The sequence below is a fragment of the Callithrix jacchus genome, chromosome X (assembly GCF_049354715.1).
Source record: "Callithrix jacchus isolate 240 chromosome X, calJac240_pri, whole genome shotgun sequence".
Taxonomy (NCBI): Eukaryota; Metazoa; Chordata; class Mammalia; order Primates; family Cebidae; genus Callithrix; species Callithrix jacchus.
In genome coordinates, this window is record NC_133524.1 from 149,201,255 (window position 1) to 149,211,653 (window position 10,399).

A 10,399-nucleotide genomic window follows, 5' to 3' on the forward strand; every position below is an offset into this window, starting at 1 on the left:
TAGGCACTCTCAGTGCTAGCCAAAACCTCTGCCCAGTTCTGTGCCGACAACTTGCTGCACTGTGCCAGCCGGAGCTGTTGCTGAGATCTGTGCTGGCAACGTATGGCGCTTCTCAGCCCACCGGCATTCTCCCAGACTGTGGGTTGCAAAAGGCATGGGAGAAGTGCAGCATCTGAACCGGAGTGCCCAGAGGGTAAAGTCCCTGATCCTCTGGTTGGTTGCACTTCCCAGGTGGGGCAGTGCCCTGCCCTCCCTCAGTTTGCCCTCCCTCTTGTTACTTGTTCATTCTATTTCCTGTCATGTATTCCTTTTTGTTCAGCTTGGTTGTATATGTTATTTAATCTTTAAGGAAGATAATTCAGTTTTACAGGGCTCTGATTTACTTTTACTTGGGCTGTCTCTATGTGAATGTAAGTCTGTGTGAGTGAAAACTGCTCAAGTTAGGTGGAATGTCTCTGGCAAATTTGATGGTGTGTTCAGAAAGTTTCTGATCAGAAAGCTCATTCAGCATAAAACCTTCCAAAAACTTCCTGAGGCACCCACATGAAAATACTGGATTTCTGTTGGAGGTGCTCAGAATGTAGTATTTATAACTGAAGATCTCTGTTTGGTGTGCCAAAAAAATGAAAAACATTTGGTCCCAAAAAAACTCCATAAATGTTCAAAATATATAATAGTCATACAAAAGCTTCATTTGGATTCAAATGCATATATTTCAGCAGATGTGTCTAAACTAACTGGATCCCACAGGAACAGCTGAACTGGATTTTGGTATGCCTTGATAACTGAATGAGTTATTCTTAGGCTTTGGTAGGACAAAAATAGTCCATCTGTGAAGAATGGTAATAGAGAGATGGCAAAAAGTGGCATCCTCTGAAATAGTTTATTTATGGAATTTAGGACAAGTTGGACAATCTTGAAAATGTTTTGAGGTCACACTAATTTGCAGAGAAAATATAGCCAAAATGGAGTGGAAAAACAGCCACAGACAGTTACTTTCCAATGGCTTGTTATTGATTTTCTTATAAATTTCATATCAGTTAAGCAGTAAACAGAGCATCTTTAGTATAATGAAGTGCTGTTGTTGCTGCCAAAGTATCTCACGTTCTACTCCATTCTGTGTTCTATGAGAAATTATATATTTGTCTTTTTCATTTAAATTGTTTTTCTGGCATTTCATCCTTTAACTGTGGATTTTATGTCTTTAAATATGTTCTTTCCCTTTTTTTTCCCTGACCTTGGAAATGCAGCCTTATGTGGTATTTGTTTTGTTCTCCAAAACATTGCTTAAAAGTTCAAAAGGAGCCAAGTACTAAAAATTTTAGTCACAGAAACTTAAGCTAGTGAAGCAAACCATTTGGAAGGGGAAGGTGGATGGCAAGAAATGGAAAAGGAAGAGCTCACTGGTCTCCTCCACAGTGTTCAGCACCAGTACAGTCATGCTACCTATAGAGCTAAAGTCAAACCCACCCACACAACAGTTTAGTAATGTGTAGAGATTCAGTGAAAAATAAATAAAAGCTGTTCATGCATAAGCACATCTTGGCAAGGGCACAGAAAATGAGAAAGTCTGATGAGGCCAGCATAAAACATGGGATATCAGCATCCAACAAAAGAAAGACATAAGAATAGGTGAATCTACAGCTGAAAGTAAGGAGGACCACCAAAGGGAGGAAAATGACTTGTTTCAATGAAAGCCTTATTTGAGGGAAAACAAAATGGAAGAAATATGCAAGTAAAAATTCTGGTTGTGTCTCTTACATGTACATCAACTGTGATGTGCTACAGCTTGATAGCTGTCAAGAAAAGTTTTTCATATTGAGAGCTTCACCTGCTCTACTGACTTGGTTTAGTCCTGCTTAAATACCTTAAGCATTTAAAGGAAGAGCTTGGGCTGGGTGTGGTAGCTCAGGCCTGTAATCCCAGCACTTTGGGAGGATGAGGAGGGAAGATCACGAGGTTAGGAATTTGAGAACAGCTCAACCACCATGGTGAAACTCCGTCTCTACTAAAAATACAGAAATTAGCCAGGCGTGGTGGCAGGTCCCTGTAACCCCAGCAACTCAGGAGGGTGAGACAGGAGAATTGCTTGAACCTGAGAGGTGGAAGTTGCAGTGAGCCAAGATAATGCCACTGCACTCCAGCCTGTGTGACAGAGCAAGACTCCATCTCAAAACAACAACAGACGTTCTCCAAGATGGCCGAATAGGAAAAGCTCCTGAGTGCAGCTCCCAACAAGATAGATGTAGAAGTCAAGTGAACTCTCCATTTCCAACCAAGGTACCAGGTTCATTTCAAAGGAACTGGTTGGACAGTGGGTGTAGCCCAGGGAGGGCAAACTGAGGGAGGGCAGGGCACTGCCCCACCTGGGAAGTGCAACCAACCAGAGGATCAGGGACTTTACCCTCTGGGCACTCCGGTTCAGATGCTGCACTTCTCCCATGCCTTTTGCAACCCACAGTCTGGGAGAATGCCGGTGGGCTGAGAAGCGCCATACGTTGCCAGCACAGATCTCAGCAACAGCTCCGGCTGGCACAGTGCAGCAAGTTGTCGGCACAGAACTGGGCAGAGGTTTTGGCTAGCACTGAGAGTGCCTATGGGATGGATCTACCCACCCCCAGCCCCCAAGAAAGAGGGAGAGCTGAAAGCAGGGAGACAGGTGATATGGTTTGGCAGGTCCCACCCCCACAAAGACCAGCAAAGTGAAGTCCTCTTCCTTGAGAGTTTCCAGCCGGCACATCAGTTCAAGCTCGACCTGGGACGATTGAGCTCGGTAGAGGGAAGGGCATCCACCATTGCAAAGACAGGTCAAATCTCACCTGTGTAAACAAAAGCCAGAGGAAGCCTGCACAGCAGCCAGGCTGAGTCCGAGGCAACCCAGCAGCACCTCTGCAGGCAGACAAGGGACAGATTGCCTTCTCAAGCAGCTCCCTGAATCCTGTATAACACACCAGACACACACACACACACACACACACACACACACACCCTCATCCAGCAGAGGGGCCTGACTGTTAGAAGGAAAACTAAAAAACAAAAAGAAATAGCTCTAACATCAGCAGAAAGGACGTCCACTCAGAGACCCCATCCAAAATCACCAATGTCAAAGATCAAAGGTCGATAAACCCACGAAGATGGGATGAAACCACCACAAAAAGGATGAAATCATCAAAGACCAGAATGCCTCTCCTCCTCCAAGGGCTCGCAATTCCTCCTCACCAGCAAGGGAACAAAACAAGATGGAGAATGAGTTTGATGAATTGACAGAAGCAGGCTTCAGAAGGTGGGTAATAACAAATTTCTCTGAGCTAAAGGAACATGTTCTAACCCAATGCAAAGAAACTAAAAACCTTGAAAAAATGTTAGACGAAATGCTAACTAGAATAACTAGCTTAGAGAAGAACATAAACAACTTGATGGAGCTGAAAAACACAGCATGAGAACTTCACGAAGCATACACAAGTTTCAATAGCTGAATTGATCAAGCAGAAGAAGATATCAGAAGTTGAAGATCAACTCAATGAAATAAAACAAGAACGCAAGAATAGAGAAAAAAGAGTGAAAATAAATGAACAAAGCCTCCAAGAAACATGGGATTATGTGAAAAGACCTAATCTACGTTTGATAGGTGTACCTGAATGTGACAGGGAGAATGAATCCAAGCTGGAAAACACTCTTAAGGATATTATTCAGGAAAACTTCCCCAACCTAGCAAGGCAGGCCAATATTCAAATCCAGGAAATACAGAGAGCACCACAAAGATATTCCTCCAGAAGAGCAACCCCAAGGCATGTAATCATCAGTTTCACCAGGGTTGAAATGAAGGGAAAAATGCTAAGGGCAACCAGAGAGAAAGGTCGGGTTACCCACAAAGGGAAGCCCATCAGACTCACAGCGGATCTCTTGGCAGAAACCCTACAACCCAGAAGAAAGTGGGGAACCAATATTCAACATCCTTAAAGAAAAGAACTTTCAACCCAGAATTTCATATCCAGACAAACTAAGCTTCATAGGTGAAGGAGAAATAAAATCCTTTATGAACAAGCAATTGCTGAGAGATTCTGTCACCACCAGACATGCTTTATAAGAGCTTCTGAAGGAAGCACTAAACACGGAAAGGAACAACCAGTACCTGCCACCTCAAAAATGTACCAAATGGTAAAGAAAAAAAAAAAAAAAACAAACAAAAAACAGGCTTTGCAATTCTCGTCTCTGATAAAATAGACTTTAAAGCAACAAAGCCCAAAAGAGACAAAGAAGGACATTACGTAATGGTGAGAGGATCAATGCAACAAGAAGAGCTGACGATCCTAGATGTATACGTACCCAATACAGGAGCACCCAGATATATAAGGCAAGTTCTTAATGACTTACAAAAAGACTTAGACTCCCACACAATAATAGTGGGAGACTTTAACACTACATTGTCAATATTAGACAGATCGACAAGACAGGAAATTAACAAGGATATCCAGGACTTGAACTCAGACCTGGAACAAGTAAACTTAAATAATCATTTACAGAACTCTCCACCCCAAATCCATGAAACATACATTTTTCTCAGTATCACATCACACCTATTCTAAAAGTCACTACATAATTGTAAGTAAATCACTCCTCAGCAATTGCATAGCATTTCACAGGTTTAAATGAAATATCGGTTGGCTGCTTGTTTGTTATTTTCCTCCCTTATTCCTTCCTGTCTCCATTGTTAAGCACATTTATTGGCATAAAAGAGGTTTTTAATTCCCATTTTTAGACTGCATTCTAGCCTGGGCAATAGAGCAAGATATAAACACACACACACACACACACACACACACACACACACACACACAATGTTGGTTGACTAAGTTTGCTTCTTCTAGGGTACATTTGGTGGCTTCCCAAAGCAATTACGATAGCAACATCAAAGATCACTGATCACAGATCACCATACCAGATATAATTATAGAGAACATTTGAGATATTGTGAGAATCACCAAAATGTGACAGAGAGACATGAGGTGAGCACATGCTGTGAAAAATGTTGCCCACAGATTGTTCAAAGCAGGGTCATTAGGGACCTTCGAAAACAAGCTGTATCTGCAAAGTGCAATAAGACACAATCAAACAAGGTATGCTGGGAGTTCTGTTTCTCCTGTGCAATACATCTGACTATCTATCTATTTATCCATCCATCCATCCGTCTCTATACTTGTCTATCTAGTTATCTACATGCCTACCTACTTATCTGTGTTCCTATAATATATATAGACACACTATCTCTGCATCTTTGAATCAATGAGCTACTGCTTCACCTGCGTCATCGATTTTAAGAAGAGACTCTTCATTATTTTGTCTTGTATTTCTGTTTCTCCCTCATTAATATCTGCTTTATATATTAACAGTATTTACTTGTTTGTGTTTTCTTTTAACCTTATTTTATGTCTAGCCTTTGAGTTAGAAATGTCATTGATTCATTTTTACACTCTCATTGTCAAGGATATGCATATTCAAAGTGGTCCACTTTTCTCTGATCACCCCTTTAAATATATCTCATAGATTCAAATCTGTAGGATTTATTATAATTTTTCATAAATTAGATAATTTCTTCTCATATCTCTGCTGGCATCAAATATTTCTTTAACAGATGGTTTTTCTGAGTCATGGGGCAGGGGGACATATTTTTACAGTTTTCAGTTGTATTGTACTATGATCACAGCAGTACCTTGTGATATCTCTCTTTTGTGGAACTTACAACTGTTTTCTTCGTGACCTCATAGATGATGAGTTTTTGTAAATGTTCTTCATACACTTGAGAAGGTGCATTTTCGAATACCATGTTGTAGTTTCAATACATGTACATCAGTACTACCTTTCTAAACATGTTTAAAGTGTTACAGTGGGCTGTGTGCAGTGGCTCACCCGTGTAGTCCCAGCACTTTGGGAGGTCAAGCTGGGAGGATCACCTAAGCCCAGGAGCTCAAGACCAGACTCACTACCACAGAGAGACCCTGCTTCTACCAAAAATCAGAAAATTCGCCAGGCATGATGGCATGCCCTGGTAGTCCCAGTGACTTAGCTGGCTGAGACGGGAGGATCACTTGAGTCCGGGAACTCAAGGCTTCAGTGAGCTGTTAACCCACCCACAAGTGGCCATAAAACTGGGAAAACAGAGCCAGACTCTGACTCAAAAAGAAACAAACAACTCTCACGTACCCCATAAATATACACACCTACTATGTACACACACAAGTTTTAAAGTTAAAATTTTAAAGTGTTTTAAAGTTACACTGTTATACCTTTTCTACCATTTAACTGGTTGTGGCAAATTGCGTTTTCTGAAGATGGCCACAGCACCACCTTCTTTCCCACAAGGTCTTCTTTCCATGTGACCTGGGCCCTGCTCCTGTCAAGGAGTGCAGCTCACATGCCCTCCTCTTGAACTGAGGCAGCGTATGAAGCTGCGGACTGTGAGAGCAGACCACACAAGTGAGGATTTGTGTCTGTACAGACTAGGTCTTAAAAATGCCATGAAATCCCACCTTGCTCCTTTGGGACGCTTGATCTGGGGACCCACCCATTACGCTTTGAGGAAGCTCAAGCAGCCCGTGGAGAGACCCATGGAGAGGATCAGAGCCCCCCAGCCTCAGGTGAATTTCCAGCTGATAAGCAGCGGCAGCTTGCCAGCCGCGTGGGCCAGCCGTCTTGAATGTGGATCCTCCAGTCTCAACTTGAGTAACACTAGGTCGCATCCTATGGGTCCGAGATGACTCATCTCCGTTAACCCAGAAAAGGCTACGTGGTGATTTTTATCCTCACCCACAGAGGAAATCCTCCCCTTTAACCAGAGCTCTCTTTTCCCCCACGTCCCCATAGGAGAGCCTCATGGCAGCTGCCAGCTTTCTCCCGGGGTCTCTCTTAATCGCTCACTCCCCACTGCATCTCCTTACTTTTCCTCCTTCCTCTGCCTGACTCTTCTCTTTTGGGTCTCTCTATCTCTGTCTAACAGGAGCATCACTTTCTCTCGCTTTTCTGCTCTAGTCACTGTTCAGTTTTGCTACTTCCACTCGCAACTCCCTGCCACACGCACCTCTTGACTCTCTTCCTGTTTTTGTGACAGAACCATTCAGACAAAACCCCCCCAACACTTCTGCCATCAAACCTACAAGCTACCTGCATCTGTGTCCCTGTTAGAGGAAGAGAGGTGACCCTGCCCCTGTGTTGTAGGTTCCGTGGCCTCCTGTCTTCCAGAAACCTCGTGTTATCGGTTAGTTTCTCCGTTGTCTTTCTCCTCCCTCTATCTTCGGCACGTCTTTTCTCTTTCCATCTTTCTTATTCCCACTCGCACGTACTCGACTCTCCTTCCACTTGAAAATCCCTGGGCCTTACTCACCACCAATGTGATTCCCACCACTCTCTTGCTCTTTGTGTCAGAGCTGCCAAAGGATTAGCTCTGCTTGGTGTCTCTATTGCCTCACATCTCACATTTTCTATAACCCACTAGAAAACCAACGTGGGCCCGCGCACATCTCTCCTAAAAGGGCTCTCCCTCAAAAGTCACTGGTGACCTCCGTGTGACTGTATCTAACGGACATTCTCTGGCCCTCATCTCAGCTGACTCTCAGCTGCAGCCAACACTGTTGGGCACGCTCCTCTTTTTTTCTTTCCCCTCCTTTTGTGTTTCTTAGGCTTCCACAACAACACATTCTCTTCTTGGTCTCTTCATTTTGGCCACGGCTCAATACCTTTACTTGTAGCACCTCCTCCATGGGGCCCTTTCAAGATGGAATTTCCAGGGATTTGGTTTTACTCACTTCTCCTCCAGTTGTCTACTCTTTCTCTATACATTTTTCTATATGGCCATAACTACCATTACCATTGAAATCAAAGTTTCTCAAAGTGTGGCTTGTGGGCCAGCCTGTATCAGGATCACAGCGAAAGCAAAATGGGAACGTTCAGATTTCATGGCCCTATTCAGGCCTACCAGATGAACTCTGCGGGAGGGAATGTGAAATCTGCATTGGAAATAAGTTGCCCAGGTTGTTCTCACACCTGCGCACTATGTGTCAGGGACTGCCTGGCTGACCTTAACAGTGGCAGCTCAACACCTCCATCTGGTGGCTTTTGGACACCGTCGTCTTCTTTTTGCAAATACAGTCTATGGAGATTAGGAAACTATTAGGAATGTGAGAAATGAGAAAGAAATAATGAAGAAACAGGATATGAATGGAGTCGCTGCTCCATGAATAATCAAGGTTGAATTATATCATTTTATGACATGTCTGGCAGCAAAGTACAACTTGTCTATAATACGGTTTTGAGAATAGATGAAATGGATACATTTCCATTCTCATCTAAGAGCAGGGAAAACACAGGTGTTGGATGAGTTCCCCTCTACAAATCATTACACCCAAGTTTCTAACTCTAACAAGTGCTGCATTTAATGAATCTGTAAAGTTAGTCTCCCAGAAGTTAGCTAACAAAGAGCCCTCGGCCTTCCATTAATAAAATAGTACGGGTTTTGATTCCCATGTCTCTGATGATTAGTGATGTGGATTGCTTTTTCATAAATCTGTGGGCCATTTGTACGTCTTCTTTCGGGAAATGTCAATTCAGATCCTCGGCCCGCTTTTTAAGGGGATTATGTTTCTCCTGTCGAGCCGTTTGAGTTCCTTGTACGTTCTGGATATTATCACCTGTCGGATGGTTCGTTTGCAAATATCGTCTCCCATTAAACAGGTTAGTTCTTTACTCTGCTGATGGTGTGCAGAAGCTTTTCAGTTGCATGCACTGTATTTGTCTATTTTTGGTTGCTCCTGTTGCCTGGGCTATCAAAGTCTTAGAAATTTTTTGCCCAGACCAGTGTCCAGGAGAATTTTCCCTAGGTTTCCTCCTAGCATTTATATAGCTTCAGGTGTTTTATGTAAGCCTTTACTCTATTTTGAGTTGATTTTCGTACGTGGTGAGAGGCACAGGTCTCATTTCACTAATCACCACAGAAATGCAAACCAAAACCACAATGACATATCATCTTTCCCCAGTCAGAATGGACACTATGTAAAAAGACACAAAACAGCAGAGGTTGGCAAGGATGCAGAGGAAGGGGAATTCTTATAACCTGTCAGTGGGAGTGTAAACTACTACAGCCACCATGGAAAACATTATGGCGATTTCTCAACAAAACGAAAAACAGAACTACCATTCAATGCAGCAATCCCCCTAATGGGTATCTACCGAAAGGAAAAGAAATCAATATATCAAAAAAAGAAAAAGAAAATTCCTGTTGTTCTCGAATGTTGACTACAGCACTATTCACAATAGCAAAGATGCGGAATCAACTTAAGTGTCCATCAACAGATGAGTGGTTTTTTAAAAAGATGGTGTATATATGTGGGCATGTATGTGTGTGAATTTGTGCGTGTGTGTGTTTCTGTGTAACTCGATTTATCCATAATAAAAAGACGGAAATTGTGTCATCTGCAGCAACATGGATGGAACTTGAGGTCATTATCGCCTATGAAATAAGGCAGGCAGAAAAAAGACAAAGATCATGTGTCCTCACTTATATGTGGGAGCGATACCGTCTGATCGCATGGAGGTAGAGAGTGGAGAGAGAGAGAACAGACACTAGGGAGAGCGAGTCAGCCAGGGAAGGATGAAGAGAAGTCGGTTGAAGGGAGCAAACCTACAGTAAGATAGAAGCAATGAATTCAGTGTTTGAGGGCAGAGCAGGGTGACGGTCCCTCACAAAAATGTATTGTACTCGGGTGACGGACACCCTAAGTACCTCGACTTAATCACCACACACTGTACACACGTAACAAAATTCACACGTACCCGTAAATTTGTCTACAGAATACAAAAATTAAAATTAATAACAAAGAAATATTTTAATATGAGGCACTCTAAGGTAACTTAAATTCTACTTTCAAATCTTTGGTCTAGTTATGAAAATAATGCCTCTTCGCTCTAAAATGTCATAAAAAATATAATTTATAAAGGAAATGACATTCACACATGATTGTGCCAAGCAGATGTAATATTCCATTTACACTCCAGGGTATCATTTCCTTTCATCCGTTTCTGTCTCCAGATAGATAGAGGGGTGGGTATAGATGAAGACATAGCTAGACTCAGGTGGATATAGATAGAGGCTCCTTTACATCTTCTAAAGTGATCTTTAACTTTTGTACCTGTCTCAGTTTGCTGCCGGCTCTGCAAGGTTTGGTTTGGTTTGGTTTTGAACCATGCATTTTCCTTCTTTCATCCACATTGAGCAGCCAAAGTCTTCAAGATTTTATTCACTCTGACCATGCTTTCACACTGCCTGTACTAGTAATAGGTTAACGGTAAGGCTACTGTATGTTATTCCCTTTGAATTCACCCCCTTGTGACCCTCAACATTCCACTGGCT